This window comes from Lissotriton vulgaris, chromosome 6, assembly GCF_964263255.1.
Source record: "Lissotriton vulgaris chromosome 6, aLisVul1.2, whole genome shotgun sequence".
In the NCBI taxonomy this organism is placed as follows: Eukaryota; Metazoa; Chordata; class Amphibia; order Caudata; family Salamandridae; genus Lissotriton; species Lissotriton vulgaris.
Window position 1 is genome coordinate 1,625,508,762 of NC_141694.1, and position 22,873 is coordinate 1,625,531,634.

The 22,873-nt window shown below is 45.8% G+C and overlaps 1 protein-coding gene across 1 annotated transcript in view; it reads right to left on the bottom strand.

Annotated features, from left to right (window-relative positions):
* The window catches only part of CAMKMT (calmodulin-lysine N-methyltransferase), a 469,006-nt gene that overhangs the window by 415,806 nt on the left and 30,327 nt on the right, over positions 1 to 22,873 (bottom strand). The window lies entirely within an intron of this gene.

A 22,873-nucleotide genomic window follows, 5' to 3' on the forward strand; every position in this document is an offset into this window, starting at 1 on the left:
GTGTTTGTTGAATATGGCAGATGGAACATGCTTTTCCCACTTACAATTCGGGAGTAAGGTTAAGACATTTACAGAAGCAATAATGTAGAGTTACAAAGGATCCTTGTTTGTTCAATTCTGTACGCACCTACAAATTGTTTAAAAAGGCAATAGTGAAGGTGCTTTGGAATGTCTTGGGTTTCGGCACCATCATTATTCTAGTGGAAAGAAACACAAGAGCTTGCATGCTGCAATCAGTTCGAGAGCACTGAGCAAAAATAAGGTTTACATGAATTTTCAGGATCCATCTGCTTTGAGACATTCTACAGGAAAGGTATTGTTTAGTAGAGATTTATCTAAAAGATGTATTTTGTTTTTGTTAGCTTTTGCGGAAGAGAGTCAGGTTGTTGGGGAGTTTTGGCAGGAGAACGAGAGACATCAGTTTATTGGTTTTCAATTCCAGATTTATTTAGTTCTTTGTTTCTTTTTAATAGCCTTAAGGTTTGCAGCGTAATTGTTTTTAGCAACTGTGGTATGAAGTTGATTGTGTTAATTTCCCAGGTTCCTCTGAATGGCAGGAGGTTGTGGGTGGTCCACTCAATAATAAAAACATTTGGGTTGCTGAGCAATGGTTTAGAGCTATTCTAAGCATGGTGGCAGGCAACCTTTTTGTTATTTCCATCTCTTCTGGATTTACTACTTTGTCCTAGTGGGGACGTGCATATGCTTATATTCTAGGGATCTCTGGACCTTCTTGCTGGATGGTGTCAGGCAGTGCCTAATTTGAGTTGGGGGTTGAAGGTGGGGCCCACCAGCACTTATTTTGGGGGACCGTGAATTATCTTTCATAATCTGAGTTTGATCCATAACAAGAGAAAGGCAGAAGATGGGGAAAGGAGGAGGTAGTAAAGGAATGAACAGTAGTAACAAAAAATGAAAGAAGGTACAAAAAGAATCTGCAATAATGGGACATAGGGGAAAGCGGTGATAGTTGAAAGAAGAACAAGGCAGAATCAAGAACAGCCAGTGTTGGTATTGATAGCACGGATTGAGCTTTAAAATCTCTTACCATCAAGCCAATTTACCATCTTGCAGAGTTAAGCCCTGTTTTCCACGTTAAATTATTCTTCTCAGTGATGAACCATGGAATGTTGTATTAGGAGTTAAGGGCAAAACAGACATTTCAAACTTAAATTTAATTAACAGTTTAAGTTCAGTCAATGATGAGAATTGTATTGTATTTTCAAAACTTTATTTCTCATTAAGAGATTAGTAAAGTTATTTTCTTTATTTCAGTTAGTCCATAATCAAATAAGTTTACAGAAATCTCATCAAGAAAAAATGGTCAGAATAAAGCATCAAAATATAATTTACATTTAGTGCATTCCATAAAGGAATATGTTCTCTATTCTATAGATCAGTATCAGAACTTTATATTTCAAGAACCCACGAAGAGTTTGAATTTAGGAAAAGAGTGAAATCAAAGTAGCATAAAGCTTCAAAGCCCAATTGATTTAGCAGAACTCCCCATAATCTGCATACAGTTGCAGTAGCAATCTGTCAAGTCAAATAGCAAAGTGAGGCAGGAAGGGAAAACAGAAGCAGCAGTAGCCACAACCATCAAGGGTCTGGGGCAATCCTCCAATGAATCACACACTACTACGTAGGAACAATCATTCATATAAAAGTCAAGAACACATGTCGAAAATATTGTAGCAGGCCCCTTCCTTAAAGTACCAAAAGGGTAGCAGAGTTCTCCAGTAAGACAGTTCAACCCCTCCGTTCTCATGGAAATACATACGCCTTACACTTTTTTATCATATGGTTAGCTACAGACAGTCTTGGATAGTTAGATTCTGGAAACATCAGGCTTGGTTCCCATAATCCGTAAACAGTGATCGACCATCTACAACTAAGCTGTTTCACTGCAAGAACAATAAACTACTAACTAAAAGGCAAAATCACTGTTAGGTAAGGCATTCTTTCTAATATGAATCAAACATTATTCTTTTAAAATGCACAAGTTATTCTATTCAAACATTATATGACAAAAAAAAAAATAGGAAGTTCATGACATTCAAGAATAAAATGTTGCTTATAAAGTAATACATTTGTTAAACCAGACTATTCTGCAGTTATGACAACATTACTAAACAGTTCATTTTTAAGGTCAAGCTCCTAATCACGTTGTGCACATTTCAGCAATACTAAATTCACATCTAGTTAAAGAAAGCTTGCTTCATAGCCTTTCTATGGCCTACCCCGATAACTATGACTGCTTATTGTGAATCGGCACATTTCAAATGCATGTCAGTTTAAGGTTACGTTTTACTCTCTTCATTGTACATTTAGCTTTCTAAGTTAATTAATTTTTCATTCTAATTAATGGACTCTATTAGTTTTTTTCCACCCAGACATTTGCTATCATCAGCCGCAGACCTCTGAGCAAAACGGTTGGCCTCAGCACTTATTCTTTTACAAATGAATCACTGCAGTCAGGAGGTCAGATGTTCAAAGGCCTATGGATCAAGCTCAAGGCATAGTCATTAATCCTGGGTGTGCAGAACTTGAAGGAAATATGGTTTGGCATGTCAAACATGGTCACATTGGTCATTGGAGAGAATGAGAGTGTGCCAATTTTTTTGTCAAATTTAAATTTATACTCAAAAGGTTTAGGTACAGGGTATTTAAATGTTACAGATTTGTCTTTGCTGCACGAAGTTGGTTAATGAAAGCATATCTCCTAGTAGGAATCAAGTGCATGCTGGAAAATTCAGCTTCAAAGGCCACAAACCATAATATGATGCTAGGTGGGGTGCCGCAAAGGTGCTTCCATGTTTGGCTAGCAAATTGAGTATTCTCTCTTAAACACATTTTGATGAAGTTGCAACCCTTCATCTTTAATGTTAGTGCTTTGAATGAGAATTGAAAATCTTAGTTTATCTGATATGACTTTTGAGGAGATATGGAGGACAAATAATCTAAGTATCTGTAAGTGCATGCTGCTGTATTAGGGATTGAACTATTTCGTAAACACACATCAGTAAAACAGGCATTCTTGTAATCGTGGGGCACAGCCAGACTTCACGACGTGGAGATACAAGGAGCCGCCCTCGACTGGATCCAATCCTTCCTCTCCAGCAGAACCCAGAGGATTCGACTCCCTCCCTTCCTCTCCGAACCCATGGAAATCAACTGCGGAGTACCTCAGGGATCATCACTCAGCCCCACGCTCTTCAACATCTACATGGACCCCCTCGTTGCCTTCGTCAGACAGCATGGGCATTGTATCCTACGCCGACGTCACCCAGCTCATCCTCTCACTCACGAAGAATCCCAAAGACAAACGACTATGCTTCCAGGAAGAAATTAAGAAAGTGGCAGCCTGGATGAAAGACATCTGCTTGAAGCTCAACTCAGAGAAGACCGAGGTCCTCATCCTCGGACCCTGCATCTCCGCCTGGGACAACACCTGGTGCCCCTCCACCCTACAGACCACGCTCGGAACCTCAGCATCATCCTCGACTCCTCACTCTCCATGAACCTCCAGATCAACACCGTCATCTCCACTAGTTTCAACTGCCTTCGCATCCTCCGTATGACCTTCAAATGGATCCCTCCCAACTGCAGAAGGACCTTCACCCACACACTCATAACCAGCAGACTAGACTATGGCAACGCCCTCTACGTCGGAATCAACAGAACTCTTCTACACAAGCTCCAAACCATTCAGAACGCCGCAGCCAGACTCGTCCTCGGGACACGGCATCACAGGCACATGACCCAACACCTACGAGGCCTCCACTGGCTCCCCGTCGAGAAGAGGGTCACTCTCAAACTCATCACCCACGCCTACAAATCCCTCAACATCGGACCCAAATACCTCAACGAAAGAGTATCCTTCTACATACCCAAGAAGAACCTCTGCTCCGCCGACTTCGCCCTGGCAGAAGTCCCCCACATCCGCAGAAACATAACTGGCGGGAGAGCTTTCTCCTACATCGCAGCCAAAACCTGAAACGAGCTCCCTGTGAACATCAGACGCTCCCCGACCCTGCACACGTTCAGGAAGGACCTCAAGACCTTAGCCCTTCGACTGATCCGGAGCCGCTCCCTCCCCCCCCCCCCCACCCCTGGCGCCTTGAGACCCTCATGGGTGAATAGCGCGCTTCATAAACCCTAATTGATTGATAGATGGATGGATTGATCTGGATAACTATACAGATATCTGTGCAGTGATTAGAGAAGACTTACAGAGTGCATGTTTAAGGGTGACTGAGTAAGTATGGCATGACTAGCAGCACGTTATTGAATATGTCACCAAATACTAAATAGGAACAACCATTGGCAAAACCAACAGCTCTAGCATTGGCTGGCAGCTTTTTGACTTTGTCAATTCCTGTTTGTTCTGGCATGGTTTTTGCAAAACTTTATTGTTGAAGTAGCTACTGGGCCCTCATCAATCCAAACAAGAATTGGTTAAAGGCAACTTCTCTTTTGGGTTTTAAAAAATCATATATAGATTTATAAGTTTGCAAAGAGAGATAGATAGCTAGACTGATAGAGTTGGGAAGATAGATAGATGGATAAACAGACAGGTAGATGGGCAGGTAGATGGACAGATAGATATATTATAGACAGGTAGATAGACAGACAGACAGACAGGTAGATAGCCAAAAGGCAGAGACGGTTGCAACGACATTTAGGACACGGCATTGAAATATGAGGCACAGCGTTTATTAGTAACACAATGTCTAGGTTAGTACAATGTACAAGAGCACTTAAAGCAAGCCGGAAATACATACAAGCAGGCAGGGCATGTAGACTAAACTGGTCTACAAGTATAACTGTACTCCTCGATTAAAATCCGTACCTGCTGAGTGGAGTTATAAATTAACTTAATTGTGTGCATACTAGAAAGAGGATAACTTTATAAAGAACAGTTTCACAAGGACACAATCTATAATTGTGTGAAATAGCGGCAGTCAAGTATACAAAGCTGATAAAGCTGTAATATGCCCTGAGCTCACATCAAAAGAAAATGAAGAGCTGGTGGAAATCACCCTGCTATCACATCATGCTCTAATCATAAAGACAACACTAAAGTAATAATAAAGTAAAACCGAAAAAAAAACACTGGCACTGAAGGGAAATAACTACCTTGGGTACGGATGTGCTCCTCGTGCAGGAGCAAAATGCAGTAATTTAAGGTCAAGCTAGCCAATGGCTTAACTAGGATGACCCATTGCACCATGCTGTATGCTGTAGTGAGCAGAAGCAGAATGTAAATGGACACAACACACCAATGGATAAGGAGAGCTGGCTGAAAGCCCCTTTAAGTACAATACCCATTTAGTACAATCAAAAGATCTTAGCTAAAGCCAGACCTAATAAAAGATTAGTCCAAGTTTAGTCTATTGTCTGAAAATTTTGCATTTATTTTAAAAATAAAATTTTAAAGGACTAATTGCAGTCAGATAAAGGGGAAATTAGAAATTCATTCTTAGAAGAGACATCAAGGAACAAACTTAATTCTAAAATTCATAGATTTTCCACATCTTCTGAAAATGTTACTTGAAAGTTTGAAGGCGGGGGAGCTACCTCGAGACCAACGAATGGCCACCATAGTAACAATTCCGAAGACTGGTAAACCCCCCGAAGACTGCTCGTCATATCGGCCCATATCCTTACTTAATGCGGAGGCTAAGATTCTCACCAAACTCCTGGCAACAAGCCTGACCCCACACCTTTCGACTTTAATTCACCCGGATCAGTCCGGGTTTATTCCTAACAGGAATACGTCCCTGAACCTCAGAAGACTACACGCAGTAATGGCACGCATACCATACATCCAAGAACCTGCAGTTATCCTATCCCTTGATGCGCACATGGCATTCGACATGGTTGAATGGCCTTATTTATTTGCGGTCCTTAGGCATTTGGGCTTTGGCTCCAAATTTTGCACATGGGTGCAGTTGCTATACTCGCATCCCCTGGCACATGTGGCGGTTAACGGACATATCTCGGGGGACTTTCCGCTTTAACTCGGCACGCGCCAAGGCTGTCCGCTGTCCCCGTTGTTGTTTGTCTTGGTGCTGGAGCCCCTGGCGGCGTGGATCCGATGGGACCCAATGATTCGGGGACTTAATTGGACAATGACCTGGGAAGACCACATCTCCCTGTATGCTGATGATGTGTTGCTGTACCTAACCTCCCCCAGGCGCTCTATTCTGGTACTTTTAGACATCTGTAAAACTTTGGTCGGGTGTCTGGCTATACTATCAACTGGTCGAAATCAACCCTATTTGTCCTGCGGGGCCCGCCCCCACTGTTTCCAGTGGACTGCCCACTACCACTAAAAATTGCGGACAAAAGCTTTAAATATCTGGGCATTTATGTGACACCCCAAACAGAAGAGTTTTTTCAAAGAAATCTGTGGCCCCACCTTGCTGGGCAAGGCAGCCCTTTTAAAAATGATGTCACTTCCCCGATTTTTATACGTTTTGGAAAACACTTCATTTGCTGTGCCTCAAAAATATTTCAAAAAGATAGTGGCGGCTATCTCCAATCTGCTCTGGGGACATAAACCAGCGCGCATAGCACAGGGAAAGTTGGTGAGGAGCTGGTATGACGGCAGGATAGCCCTTCCAGATATACAATTGTACTACTGGGCGGCCCAGTTAAAAATAATGAATCAATGGATACACGTACCTCAGACAGAACCAGCGTTCCAGGCGGACAGACAAGGGCTGGGAGAATCGGGAATCATATCTGTGCTATACGACAGAAGTAGATCAACCTCCCTTATTGGACCGACCGCACACACAGTCCGTCTATGGTACACAGCGCAGGTACGATTAAAATGCAAGGGTGTTATCATGCAGATGACACCACTGTGGTCCGCACGGCAGCTCGGGCAGCTTCAAAACAGTAAGGGATTCAAGGCTTGGGATCTCATAGGTATCTCTACGGTGGGGGATTTATGGAAGAGGGGAGAAATGGTTCAGTTCGAACAACTCAGGATCCGCTATGAACTAGCACCCACGGAGCGGTTCCGATACATGCAAATTAGGCACGCACTGCACTCGGTTCTTACGCCTGGAACTGACATCTCAGAAGCCACCCCCTTAGAGGACAGACTATTGACTGAACACATGTCCAAACGGGCTACCTCCTTCACTTATCACAAACTAGTCAACAACATGCCGGACCCGATGCTGGCACTCAGACATAAATGGTCCACTGATCTGGGAGATATTGAGGATGCAGACAGCGCTGTCGTCTCCCTCGAAAGTAGCCATATCATCCAGTTCACCCAGTGCAGTTAAAGATACTACGCCGTACACATTACACCAGAGTAAACCATTTAGCAATAGGGAGAGCCACACATCGGTTTTGCCTACACAAATGCGGGGAGGAGGGGACCTTTCACCACACCATATGGCAGTGCCCGCAAAATTGCACCCTACTGGGTCCAGGTGATGCGTACAATATCACAGGTTACGGGGGTGTCCCTTGTGCCGGAGCCGAGGCGCTGTCTCCTAAACCTGTGGGAACCGCATGATCTTTCACACCCGGGATTGGGTAGTGTTGGGGATGATGTTTGCCAAACGTAATACTGCTAAGAAATGGGGATCCGAAGATGCCCCAACGCTCGGAGACTGGTGTAGAGATATGGACGAAGCTATGTTAACTGAAAGGGTTGTATACACTCACCGAAGATGCCCCTGGAAATGGGAGAGGGTATGGGGGGCTTGAACACATTCAGGGGCTCTATCTGTGACCCACCTATGCATAAAACGGAAGACATGTCTGAGTGAAGGGATGGAGGGGGTGGGGGAGAAGCGGTATGACAACAGCAATATGCCAATAATAGCGACTGAAGTGCAACATAAATTAGAAATGTGTGCAGTACTGACGATATTTGTTTTTGTATGTATTGAACAATGCAGTAACCATGTCATTTCAAAATGCCCTCTTTTCTTTACCACAATAAAAAGTTTTCAACAAAATAAAATTCATAGATTTTCAACGCACTGCCTGTCTACCTGTACAGATATTTTGATAGAGATTACAAAAAACACAAATAAGTTGAAAGGGTGCCTGGGGATAACCCTACAGATTGCATGCTCAAAACCTTGGGCCATATCACAAGCGAGCATGGGGGTCCGTGTCACATAATGTGAGCGGTCCAACTGCTAATGTATGACATAAATAGTTGAGGAGCTGATGCACGGTAGACAGTGGTAAATGGTCGATTGTGATGAAAATGTAAAAAGCATGAGCAGCTTTTGGCTGAAAATGTAGCAGAATTTGCTGACATTTCTAAAGTACACTACAGAATGAAGAACAATAAAACAACATGACAACACAAAACATAATAGTGTACATATACATCAAAAGCAGTTGTAGTGTAGTTCCTTTATTCCCAATAGGCTCTGCGCATTGGAATAATACATCTTATAGATTAGACGTAGGACTAGGGTCGACTAGGTCTCTATCGAATATACTAAGCTTAATAGTGAGTGCCAGCTAGCTCAGAGGTCACTAGAAACTCTCTCGAATTCATAAGAAGGGATTCGTTTCTGACAACCGCATAAACATGACAACTTTGTTTCCCAAGAATAAGAATATATCTCTCAGAGTCGCGGAAACAATAGATAAGTATTCCAACCAGTCTATCGTGCATGCTTTGTTTCAACAGAGTTTGTGGAGAAATAGAGAGACAGGCATTTTCAATAAAAAGGTTTGGTAGGTGAACTGCTACAATCGTTAAGCAGACTGCAAAGTATAATGCGTACAGTGAGAATAGTATTATAAAATAATACTGTAAGAGCATTGTATGGTTTCTAAGCCATAAAAAAATACATACATAAATAACACGGACTGAAAATACTCAACTGGTGCTTCTAAATGTACCTAACCTAAGTCTATTACGCGGGAAGAAGTAAGTATTGTGTAGCATAGGTTTAGTTGTTTTTGCCAAGAATCTACCAAAGGTTTCTCTAGGTTCTAATCAGCTTCATACCTTAGTTAGAATGAAGGAGATCTGGTATCTCAGTCTTGGGACTCGATTTCCCAACACTCCGCAAGGGGAGCTTGGAAACATTGGATCTGGATTCTCGGCGAGAGAAGGGCAGCCTCTTGATCAGTGCGTCAGCTGGAGAGTCGGCTTCCTTCGGCACTTGCTGTAGCGAGCTTCATCGGGCAAGTAGATAGTCGAACCGCTCCGAACTACCGTAGTTTGCTATAGCAAGTGAAGGTAAATGTATACCTTGAAGGTGTCTAGGAATGCCATAGTGTGACGTAAAGTCGGGTATATGAACGTCAGGAAAGAACCCCTAGGGAATAGTTGTTCTTTGCAAAGTACATGAGTTATTGGACAAATCAATATTCAAGCAAGGGGAAGTTTACTAACTGCTTAAGCCGATTTTCCAAGAAATCATTGTGACATTTGGTACGGGTGGAAGTAGCCATGCCTGTATTTGGATCGCATGGTCTATGCCTAAATAAGGGATTGATTTCTATGCCTATATAAGGGCAATGTGAATTGTACCTATACAAGGACATGAATCGGGAAAATTCACTCGGAGCTCTAAACGCCACACAACACCCACTCCACTTTCCTATGTACGACATTACTAAGTACTAAACACATTAAAACATATCTAAACATGATGTGTTAAACACCCCCCCCTCCCAAAATACATAAAAAGCATTTGGTACTGGTTGTACACGAAAAGCATATGTGCTGTACGCATTTAAAGCAATGTGCCTATATAAGGGCATGAATCGGGAAAATTCACTCGGAGCTCTAAACGCCACACAACACAGTCAAAACAGAATTAACGGGGGAGGAGCTTCGCGGGCAACCAAGATGGCCGTGTGAGCTCGGAGCTCCGAAGACCCTCCGATCCTCCGAAATAATCCTGTCGTTTATCCTGCCCCACAGAAGTGGGAACATGTTGTTGAACTGCTGCTGATGCGGGACTCGTTTTCCGATTGAAGATCCGATATCCCAATGTGAAGTTACACCGTGTTGAAGATTGGGGACGACGACGCCATCAGTGCCCGAGCTTACGTGGGCAACTGCGGTGCTGCTACAGGGTGGTGGTCCTAGGACTGAACGACTGCCCCACCTCAAGGTGTAACCCGTGCCACTCGGTGGACTGCAGTGCTAACCGTGCGGTGGGTGCGGCTGCTATCGCCTACCGACGTTGGGCCCCGGCAAGAACTAGGGTGTTTTCCCGATTGAGTGGATTTGCCCAACATGGCTGGCAAAGGCGATCCGGACAGAGGGAAACCCCGGGTCAGCAGAAAAACGTCTCTTTCTCAGTCCACTATCTCCGATCGCTTCGCCCACCCAAAGGGATCGCCCGGAGTCACCGTGCAGACGTGCAGCGGGATGTGTCGCCGGATGACTCGGATCCAACTCTCCGGGACGTGATGGGCGCCATTGCGGGCATCAAGGCAGAGATGCATAAGCAACATGAAGTGCTTTCGCACAAGGTCGACACGCTAGCCATCGAGATCAATTTGATCAGAGCGGATCTCGGCAAGACTAATGACCGGGTCAAGTCACTCGACACAAAATCGTCGAGCCTGACCTCGGATGTAACGGACCTGCAATCTGAAATCCGCGACCTAAAAGCTGCGAATTCGCTGTTTGCCCGCAGGCTTGATGATTTTGAAGGACGGGCCAGGCGCCAGAACGTCCGTATCGTTGGTGTCCCGGAGGGGGCCGAGGAGGATGCCACCGATCTCTTCGTTGAGGACTTGGTTCAGAACCATCTGACCCCCGGCGGCCTAAGCAAGTTTTTCTCGGTGGAGCGAGCCCATAGACTGCCCGGAGGCCGCCCGAAGCTGGGGGCCCCTCCGCGCCCCATCATCGCCAGGGTGTTCAACTTTAGAGATAGGGACGCTATCCTGCAGGCATCGAGAAGAGGTGGGCCGCTGAAGTTCCGAAATGCTGACATTAACTTTTTCCCGGACTTCACCCAAGCGGTGCAGAAGCGAAGACAAAGTTTCACGGGCGTGAAACGTAGACTGCGAGAGCTGGGGATGAAGTACTCCATGCTGTTCCCGGCGAAATTACGCATCGAACATGATGGCCGTGCACTTTTCTTTGACATGCCAGAAGCGTCCGGAGACTGGCTGGACACTTTGCCTCAACGCCGGGGAACACCCGAGGAACAGTCGGAGGGGGCGGCTGGCGGCCCCGATCTTCAGGAGTAAAAGGACCCCTTGGGCCACTTTCGGATGGCGAGTCTGCTCGGGCAGTCAGTTGCCGAACATTGTACTTTTGCTGCTATCCTTTATCTATGAACGGGGAAACGGGGGGGGGGGGATAGGCTGTCTCCTTTCTCCTCTAGGGGCTTTTCGTAGAGGAGTTTTTGGGGCGACAGGCACACTGCTAGTTGGGGGGGCTCATTAGTCTAATGCAGGGGTGCAGGGTGGGGGGTGGTTGGGTTGACTGTTTTCTGTGTGTTTTCTTTTTCTTTTCTTTACTTATTTCATGGCAAGGTGACTATCCTGTTGTTGATTATGCTGTAGCGACTCCTCCCTGCGGGGGCGGCATGGGCCTCCACATTGACGATTGGGGGTAAGAAGTTACATGTGCTGAGTTGGAATGTTAATGGGCTGGGGGATCGCATTAAGCGAGGGGTTGTATTGCAAATGTTTAAAAGATGCATGCCTGATGTCATCCTGTTACAAGAAACACATCTCATTGGGAATACGTGCCACGCACTCAACAGAAAAGGCTTCAAAATGGTGGCACACTCGGGGTTCTCCTCGGGGTCCCGAGGGGCGGGGATCATGGTGCGCATGTCTCTTCCGTTTGAGGTGGAATCTAGCGTGATCGATGAGAGGGGGCGCTACGTTGCCGTCACGGGTAGGTGGGAAGGGCGTACCCTGATCTTGGTTTCTGTTTACGTCCCCCCTGGTTTGCAAACGACTACTTTCCAAGATCTTGGGGGCGCCATCTTGGGCCTGCCCGAAGGTTTGCTTATAGTTGGTGGGGACTTTAATGCGGTTGGATCTGGGACTTTAGACCGTCATCCATCCAGAGATCTTCGAAATGCGCAGTCCTGGCTTCCTGATTTCCTAGATACCATGGGGCTTATAGATTGCTGGAGACTACTTCACCCCGCTCAGCGGCAGTACTCCTTTCATTCAGGAGCGCACGGTAGCCTCTCTAGAATTGACTACGTTCTGGCACTGGCTGCCCATGCGTCGGCCGTTTCAGAGGCCCGTTTGATGGCCAGAGGCATCTCGGACCATTCCCCTGTCTGGGTGTCTTTTGACTTTGACATGGTAGTGACTTCGAGAGTAGCACCTGTCAATCCCTGGTACTTTCGTAATCCTAAGACTCGTGACCTCCTGGCTAAAGCCATCGAGCTGTACTTCTCCGAAAATACGGGCTCGGTAGCATCGGCCATGTCCCTATGGGAGGCCTTTAAAACTGTCCTGCGAGGGGAAGCCTTCTCCTTAATAGCCGAGGCGCGCAGACGTAGAGATGAGGAAATGGTGCGGCTGGAATCAGAGATTGGGGATTTAGATTCTCAATTGGAGACTGGTCCGACGCCTGCCCTGCTCCACGCTCTCTCGCTTAAGCAGTCGGAGTACCGGGCCGCTGCTACTGACGCTGCTAAGGTAATGGGCAGAGAACAGCAAGGGAGGATATACGACGTCGGGGACAAGGCAGGCAAGCTTATTGCTTGGCTTGACAAGAAGGAGATGGCCTCCCGGGTAGTTCCCGAGGTGCTGGGAGAGGACGGTCTGGCTGTCACTGACCCCAGTGCTATAGTCAAGGTCTTCGCCGATTATTTTGAGTCTGTGTATACCTCGGCTTCTGATATGACCGAGGCAGACTCCGCCGCCCTCCTTGAAGAGATTGACCTCCCGTGTTTGTCGGACACCGAACGTGACGACATGGACAGGGGTATAACGACGGACGAGATCGCACTTGCGATACGCTCTTTAAGGTCTGGCAAGGCTCCCGGTCCCAATGGTCTCCCGGTGGAGCTTTATAAAATCAAGGCTGACACCATTGCCTTGCCTTTGCGGAACATGTTCCTTGAGGCACGAGAGATGGGTGAACTCCCCCGGACCAACGATTGGCCACCATTGTGGTCATCCACAAGGACGGGAAACCCAGAGACCTCTGCCGGTCATACCGTCCAATCTCCTTGTTGAATGCGGAGCCTAAGATCCTGGCTAAATTATTGGCCAATCGGTTGGTGGGTGCGATTACCGATTTGGTCCACCCGGACCAATCGGGCTTTATTCCTCATCGCAACACTGCCCTCAACCTTAGGAGACTCCATACGGTCATGGCACGGGTCGATATGCTCCGGGAGCCGTCCATCTTGGCTTCCTTGGACGCGACGATGGCTTTCGACTCCCTGGAATGGAATTACCTGTGGGCGGTGCTGGCGAAGTTTGGGTTCGGCCCTGAATTTATCAGATGGGTCAGGCTCCTATACGCAAATCCATTGGCCAATGTCACGGTCAATGGCCGAGTGTCCGCGTCTTTTGCCTTGCGAAGAGGTACCAGGCAGGGTTGCCCCCTGTCGCCTCTGCTATTTGCATTGGCGCTTGAGCCCCTTGCCGCTTGGTTACGGACCCACCCTGACATTAGTGGGATGAAGTGGTCGCCTGGCTTCGAGGACCGCGTGTCTTTGTACGCGGACGACATTTTGCTCTACCTCACCTCTCCCTGTAAATCCCTAATTGTGGCTTGTGACGTGCTGCATACTTTCGGCAGATACTCTGGCCTGGTTATTAACTGGTCCAAATCTCACCTTTACGTCTTGAGTGGTGAGACTCCGCGTCTTCCCAGGGGCTGCGCCATACAGATCGCGAGGCAGGGGTTTAAATACCTGGGCATTTATATTTCCACTGATGCCCGGACACGGTATGCAAACAACTTGCAACCCCCTCTTGCATGCCTTCGGCGCGATGTGGAGGGGTGGCGCAAGCTGCCACTTTCCCTACTCGGACGTGCGGCTTTGTTTAAGATGATGTCTCTGCCCAGATTCTTGTATGCACTCCAGAACACTCAGGACCCAGTTCCCTCTGGGTATTTCAGAGAGGTTGAAGGCTTGCAGCGAACCCTCCTCTGGGAAGGTAGGCCACGTATTGCTATTACCAAACTGATGCTCCCGTGGTACGATGGCGGCATCACCCTGCCGGACATCCGACGGTACTACTGGGCTTCCCAGTTGGCCGCCCTTAATCATGGTTTCTATGGACCGGCTAATAGTCCTGGATACGCCATGGATCGATGGCTCCTCAACGGTGGTAACTACTACAGAGCGCTATATTCGAGATCTCTGGATGGAGTAATGACAGGTCCCACTAGGACAGCCGTGCATATATGGAGGGCTATCACGAAGGCACAGGGGTGGCAGGGAAGGCTTACACTGGCCACTCCGCTCTACGACTCGGACCTACTGGGTAAGCTGTGGCACACTAAGGGGTTTGATCAGTGGGACCTTATTGGCATTTCTAGAGTGGAGGACATGATGGCTAGGGGGGAGATAAAGTCTTTCGCCGCTCTACAAACGGAATTTCAGCTGGGAGCGACGGAATTCTTTAGATATGCCCAGCTGCGACACGCCCTTATGGCGGTGTTACCGGTGGGTGAGAAAGTCCCTCAATCGTCCCCGTTGGAAGACAGGGTCTTGGATGGTTATATGCCGGATAGTGCCATTTCATTGGTCTACAAAAAATTGATCAATGTTCGAACGGATCTCCTCTTGGGTGTGAGGGACCAGTGGGTGCGTGATGGAGTTGAATTGGACGATGAGGATTGGCAGTGTGCGGTGTCTTCTCCCAAGGAAGTGGCGATCCCAGCTAGACTACGCCTGGTCCAATTGAAGATTCTTCAAAGGGTGTATGTAACCGGCCCCCGGTTGATTCATATGGGACTCTCAGAGGAGGGTCGTTGTAGGCGTGGATGTGGAGAACTGGCCACATTCATGCACATTATTTGGGAATGCCGTGCCATAGCTTCTTATTGGAGGCGTGTCCATGCGGTGATGTGTGAGGTGACTGGTGTGGATTTGCCGGCGGAGGCCCGGCGTTGTCTGCTTAATGTGTGGGGCCCCACAGACTACAACAACGCCCAAACCCATTGGGTTACCCTGGGGAATATGGTGGCGAAGCGTGACATCGCTCAGAAGTGGGGCGCCCCGTCGCCCCCCTCTGTGGAATTGTGGAAGACCAATATGGATTGGTGTATGGTTCGCGAAAAAACGGTGTATGTGGCCAGGGGCAAGCCTAGGAAATGGAGTTCGGTCTGGGGGGCCTGGAATGAATATAGGGGGGATATCTGTTTACCTTCCGATGCTGCCCCATTGGACATACGAATCTCCCCCTAGCCCTTACTTCCAACTTACTCTTCACTTCATTGCCATCCTGATTTTCTATCCCCCCGTTGTCGTCCACTTTGTGCTGCTTAATTATACCCTATGGGCATATGGCCCTGCCTTCTCCTGCGTTGGGTAATGTCGCATTTCTGTACTTCTTCCTTGCCTATTCACACTGGTTTTGGTGTCTCTTTAGATTTGTTATTTTGTCGGTTTATTGTTATCACAATATAAAATTAAACCTGATACGATTATGCAATATGTACTGTGTACACCACATATCCTCCTTCCACGATTGCTGCCTAGCCTCCGGGATGTAAGGCTAAATAGCTGTGTGCCTTGATTTTTCAAATAAAGGTTTTCCAAAACAAAAAAAACAAAAAACAGAATTAACACGACAAGCACATACATTCCAATAATGCAGCTCATAAACACAGACGGATAAAAAAAACGAACACAACACATCACAACCATAACAAAATAACATAAAACAAATATGCACGAACATTCTTGTCACATTTAGCACCTCCAGAAAGCCAGGGGCGGCCTTAGACATGTGCAAGCTGTGCACCTGCACAGGGCCACCAAACCCCAAGGGCCACCACATCAATATATATCCTTAATATAATAATCCTCGGAGGATGGATACATATTTGCCTGGCGGCCCCTGGCAGGCATTTGGCAGCCTCCTGCTCTGTTCCACTTCCAAACACCCTGACCCCCCCCCCCCCCCCACCCCCCTCTTCACTGGCATCCGCGCTCCGCCTCGCCCGTACCCCCTCTTCCGGGGTCCCCTACCTACGCTCCCTGCCCAGGGCCGCCATGAGCCTAGAGCCGCCCCTGAGAAAGCCGTTTTCATAAAATGGTGGTAAAAGATGTTTTCACCATGCATTATCTTAAATTAACACACAGGACATGAAATAGCACCCGGCAAAATGTTATGTGATCCAGCAGCTGAATTGCTCATTTCAGACCAATATCTGTCACAATTTTAGGATGACTAGTGTTTTAAATCGTGGAATAGGTAGAGCAGCGGCCATTTACCACGTTAGACAGTGATAAATAGTTGCCTTCGACTGAAACTTTAAAAGCATGTGTTGCTCTTGACTAGAAATATATTAACATTTGATATCACTGAAGTAATTACAGAATAAAACACAATAACATACAATAAAGAAAATTAATAAACATAACAAGGTACAACAAATCAGTCAAAAGAGAATGCAACTCAACAACCACAGTAAAACAACCATAAACAATGCAGTACCACAGCACAAAAAATGAGACATCACCATCACAACAAAGTGCAACATATGCGCAAATATTCTTTGCCACGAATTACCACCTACACCAATCTGCTTTTATAATGTAGTGGTAAAAGGTGTTTGTAACCAGCGCTGCCTTGCCACCAAATATATGGACGAGTGCCTGTGATAAATGTCTTGCGACCTGGCCGAGAAAAAACAAAAAGCCTTCTCCACAAAAAAAGAGCCACAGACAGAAAAGGAAACAATCAACTTTTCTTCCAGGAGGCAAGCCTTTCATCCAGGAGGCAAGCCTTTCTCCTGCCACGATTCACTAACCAGGGAAGAAAGAGCATTTGAGCACAGCCGTTCAGTCAAACGAGTCTTGATGCATAAGGTTGTTGGACATTGGCGTCTCAATTTATCGGGACATTTATTTTCTGGTCTGAAAGCTTGAATGACCCCACGGTTTAGCAATTATACATTTCCCACGAGTTGCCGCTGTCTAATTGAAAGCCAAGTCTGGAGATGTGTCAATATTTACCATCTGATTAGGGACCTTACCCATTTCCTGCCAGTACCAGAAGGGATGGTAGTAAGTGAACCCAGAGGAGCAGGGATTATTACTCCGTGTGCTTCTACTGAGGACATTTATTTTCTCCAATAATTAATGCATGGACGAAACAAACATCATCAACGCAGATGATGAAAAAATTAGAGGCCTGATTTGGGAAAATAATGCATGCTAAATAAGCAATAAATGTCACCATAGCTTGCAAACAACCCCCTTGTAATCACTGTAGTACTTCACTACTGCATGCTTCATGCAATAGATCCCTGGACATCACTGGAAAAGCGCTTATGTAAAACACTAATGGTCTGAAACAAAAGTGTGAATCTGCACATTGTAAATGTATGCCTGTCAGAACCCCTTTCAAAGGGCCACTGAACACGCAGGGGCCACTGGGCCCAATTCTGGTGGTTGAGACCTTTTACAAGTGCTGTCCCTGAGTCCAGCCTACTATGGATCCTAAGCAATTAGGCCTTGTACCCCTTGTACTTGACTTTCAGGGGTAGCTTTGGTCGAGCAGTCTAGGCTCTCTCAGGGGTTGGGGGATAGATACAGGTTACATGCACATACACATGCAAAGGTATACGACATTCAGAAGCAATAACACAATCGCCCTTGAGGTCAAGGCACTAGTAGTTATAAGGGGAATCTCTGTCTCACCCTCCTTCGTGTAATGTGTTCAGAGTTATTCCCCATTCATTGGTGGCCGCATCCAGGGAATGCAAACTATTAGGCTATACTTAAGAGTGCTCCCTTTGACCCCTGAAGAATTATTCAAAAGTGTCTATGGTGCAGTAGCACCGTTAGCAGCAAGACCCGGTTTCAGTCTTACGGGCTCCAGCAGTACGAAAGTGTTCTGTGGTGCAGCGAGTGCCCTTTCCTCGGGCGCTACCAAGTTTGGATCCTACACGGAAAAGTTGGGCCACTCGAGAAGGACGCAACAACACCTGGCGGCTCAGGCTCTTGCTGTAGAGCAGCACTGCCAGTCAGTTTCCAGTGATCGAAGATACTCGCGCTTGGTGGACACAAAATGTAAGTTGATCTTCCCCAGTGGAGTGGGGAGGCAGTGGAGGGGGCGCTGTTGTGATTCTCTGGCTCCCGACCGGAGCTCCAATGAGGGTGCGTTGTCCTCGGCGAACCTTGAAGACTTTGTCAGGTACAGATCACAGCATGAAGGTTCAACCCGCTGGTCATAGCAGTACTCCTTTGATCTGAGTGATGACCAAACCCTAGGCCAACGTGGTATTGGCAGCCTCTCCTGGCATACGGGGTTGCTGCGGTAATCACAATCCAGGGGCTCACTTTACATGATCGCCCTTACTACGGCGGCTCGTCCTGACATACGGTTTTACAAATTTCAGCAGTCACAGTACTGCGCATCTAGCCCAAACTCAGTTCACCAGTGACCCCCTCTGGCATACAGGGTGACTGCTGCGCAACAGTGCAGCTTGATGGTTCCCACCCAGCACTTCTGATACTGCTCAGAACAATTCAACCCTCTCCTGGCATACAAGGATTGCAAAGCTGATACGGACACAGGCAACGGCCCGATCAGTGCACAGCCTCAAACCTCGCTCAGGGAATCCTCGTGCAGGGCTCCCCAATGGACCTTGTACTCTCCAACACTCTCCTCTTACACTGGTCTTTACAAGCAGGCAGGCGATGATTCTCCAGGCTACAGGGGTGGTGATCTTGGTGTCCAGGGTGGTGTCTCCTCACCCAGCACGGATACTAGCAGGCCTTTGCCCCCAGTCCTGGACAAAGGAAGAAGTATTGCAGAGCTTCCCGTCTCACACAGACTATCTGGCAGCTTGGCAGATGACAAAGTTTTGGGGACTCAACCTCCCCTTCTTAAAATCCTTTTCGAGACACCAAATGCTATTGAAGGTCTATGTCTTTGAAGTTTTATTTTGGGGTTCTGCTTCTTTTGAAGTGGATAGTCCTCTCTTTTTTCTCATGAAAGATGTCTGTCACAAAAGGCATGACGCCGAAGCTGATTGACCCACAACACAATTCATGGGAGTGAACTGAGTTCACACCTGGATGTCAACCCCAAGGAGATGCGCATCATAAGGTTAATAAAAGGCCCCCAGCCCTACTATTTATGATTCCCATATCAACCCCATCTCCCTTCCTGAGATGTGTTCAGGCCCCTTCCTTCTGATCTGTCACTGAATTATTGAGCAACCTCTTGAAGTACTAAGGACGTCTCCCTGCTTCCTCTAGAGTGTGTCCCTTGCAGTTCACCGGAAAGTACCGATCCACAAATCTGTCTGGGGAATTCCTCTTCTCCTGGTGTTTCCACTCTTTGTGTATTCCCTACAACATATTGTGTTGTTTTTTTGTATACATATATATAGGTTGTTTTGACTGTATACTTTGTTTCTTTATTGTAATGTGTATAGACAATTTGATTGTTTCCTCTTAGTCACATCCAGTAATAATTTGATCCATTCATGTATGAACTTGAAATCGAAAATCTTTTTATGATGTGTTTTTAACGTACAGTTGATTTAAACCTGTTTTTATGCATTTTTTAAAAATAATAAGAATAAAAGAAATATATATTATCCATCTTTTGTGTTTTGTCCCTGAGCTTTGAATTAGACTCCCTTCTGTATAAGTGGTGAAAGAACAAGTGTGGGCATGTGTGCTGTGATTTATACTTTCAACTTAGCTAACCAAAGGAAGGTTTTGTATCTAATTGAAGTCAGTTTTAAAACAAATATTAAGGGAAAGTAATGTTTTGAAAGTTACCGTTTACCTGCCTGAACTGTCAGAAGCCTAATTAGCATAAGAATCTACCATCTCTAAGTCTGTTAGCAGCCTTCAAGAGGTGTTAATAAGGTGTGAAATTCCTCCCTGGAGCAAACAATAAGCTGGCCTGAATGGGCAGAGAGGACTCCTCAGAACTCTACAGCAGTGGTTCCTAAACTGTGGTCCACGCCCCCTCCCCCTTCAATGGGGTCAGTGACACATTCCCAGGGGGTCTGCAACAGCAGTTTTAAAAGCACTGAAAAGTTCCTTGTATAATCAGCAGGTTTTGGGCAACAATAAAAGTGTCAAGATAACTCCGATGATTAATGTACCTGCTGGACAAAGATAGGAGGTTTGTCCAGTGGCAGTTTTGACTCATGTAAGGTAGCAAGAGTGTGAACCATGCATTATAAAATAGTATTTTATGTGCATAGCTCAGTAGGTTACTGCTTTTGTCACAGAGATTCTTTTGTTAATGTGCAGTGCATTAGCTACAGTCGTAATCAAGCACAGTGAGCTATGAACTTCCATCAAAGAGCTGCATGTAAACTGCAAGGTACAAGTTAGACAGTTATGTTTTTTCCCCAGTCTTTCATTATCCTGATGCTGCTAAAAATGCTTGTTTGTGTAGAAATAAATTCTCATTATTAATGTAAATGCTAAACACTGTGTTATGTTCTGAATCCTGAGTTTCTGCTTCTCCAAACCAAGCACTCTTAAAAATGCCTACAAGTATGGATGACGTGAATTCTACACATTGTAGTCCCCTTTGCTTTATGTAACATTTTCTCTATACTGATTACACACACATATGATTAATTGAATTAGTGTAATGTATTGTGTTTTGACACCCTACACTGGTATGAGAAGTACTAAAAAATAAATGAAACATGTGACAGAGGGGCTATGGAGAGATGAGAGGCACTGTTGGAGGGAGATAGTAAGGGAATCATTGAAGAGCTTCAACAAAGACCGTCATATCCTGGTGCGTAGTAAGTTCATCACTTACTATGCTTTAAAAGCTAATAGAATTCAATATATAATGACAAATGAGCCCCCCAAAGCCCCCTTAGCAGTAGTGAGGGTCACTCACGACACTTGGTGTGCACTGTACAGGAACTGGTCTGACAACATTTGCAAGGGCTGCTTTGGGGTTCCAGCCCAGTCCTGGCAGGAGCGGGAGCCATTAAAAAGTTAGTCACCGATATGCAGCACCAACCTTCCCATTACATTTTTTTTCGATTTCTGCTAATTTTTTCAATACAAAATACAAAAATCTTTAGTAAGTTAAGTATTTGTTTGGTATGCCCAAGTATTTGTTAATTTTTTTCAAATTACTGTTTTAATGTTTGAGAAATGTATAATCCTACAAATTGCTTGGGAGTCCCCAGCTTCAGGTAGTGACTCAATGGGGGTTCACAGGTGTCAAAAGTTTGGGAACCACTACTCTACAGAATATTTAGAGTGGGGGCTATGGGGATCCTGTAAAACCACACTGTCAAATCCTACTTGACAGGTCTATTGTACCACATGGAGAGAACAGGATGCCAAGACAATTCTTGTGGATCCCCTGCCTTGTTGGTAAAGAACCCTACTTTTGTCCTAACCAACTTCTGTTTCTTGAGTTGTCGTGGTACAGTATCTGCTACAAACTGCATTTTAGTGCTAGATGTGGGAGGACCCTTGTGATTTCCCCATGACACTCCCACACAAAACCTCAGTACCCAAGTTTAACGAGGCTAAATACTTTCACCATCTTGAAAATGCCCAGACATGTAGAATATTGGGCCTGTTTGCAGTAAGTCAAAAGGAACTACTGAAAATGTGGGTAGGGTTGGCCCCAGGAACCTTTACCTCATTGGTTAGGGAGTACCCAAGAGTCACCCACTAGCTGGTGCATGGCATACGTGTGGCACCTCTAAGCATCTACCTCAATACTCTTTTTGGCCCAGCTGAAGAACAAAAGAGGACTGGACCTGCTGTCTGTGACCTGAAAGGAACCCTGAAGAACTGGACCTGCTACCCTTTGTACCCAGGACAAAGAAGTAAACCATAAGGGTCAGTTGGAAGACCTCCTATGTGGCTACAGGGAGACAACAAGATGCAAGACTACTTTTTCTGGTAGAACCCAGCTGACCAATAGCAATTGGACCAGGACCCTGCTGTTGACGTCTGCCTGACTCCCAGTGAGTCTTTAAGAGCTTCCCCTGAGTACGACTGTGGCTGTTTTGGCACCAGAAGAAAGTTTAGAAACTTCTGAAAAGTATTCTTGCAGATCAGTGGGACTTAGAATTTTTTTCAAACTTTCTGACTTCTAGCCCCTTGGTTTAATTGACCCCATCGCAGTCAGCCTGAAATTGAGCCTTGGTCTCACTCAACCAATACCACTGACTAGAATTGGCACTTTATTTTTTTTAGGTGCTATTTCTGTATAAACCTTTAAAAAGTCATATCTATGGCTCCGCTTATTGGATTCCTGCCAATTTGTTTATGACATTTTTCTAATTTGGTTTTGGGACTTTTTTATTGTTATGCATTTTGACTTTATTACACATTTAGTAGTGATTAAATACTTTACACATTGCCCAAATTAAGTCAGTTTGTTCTGTGCAATAGCTGCCAGGGGGTTGAGCTCAGGTTACTTTAGAAATTTGGAGGGTTTATCATGATAAGGGCTGAGATTATTCCTTGCCGTGGGCAGTAGCCCACCCATTGTAATAATCTGATTTCTTACAATAATTCTTTTAGTGTTCCTCAAGGATATGCATTTTAAAAAAAACACAAACAAAAAACTTATGATCTGCCTTTAAACTGCCTAATGCATCTGTAAGGACCATATATATGCAATTAGACTACACCACACCATAACTGTACGGGTATAAAGAAATCTTAACCTATGAGGCAATACAACTTGCATCATTCCAAAATAATGGCTGCCTAATTGAGAT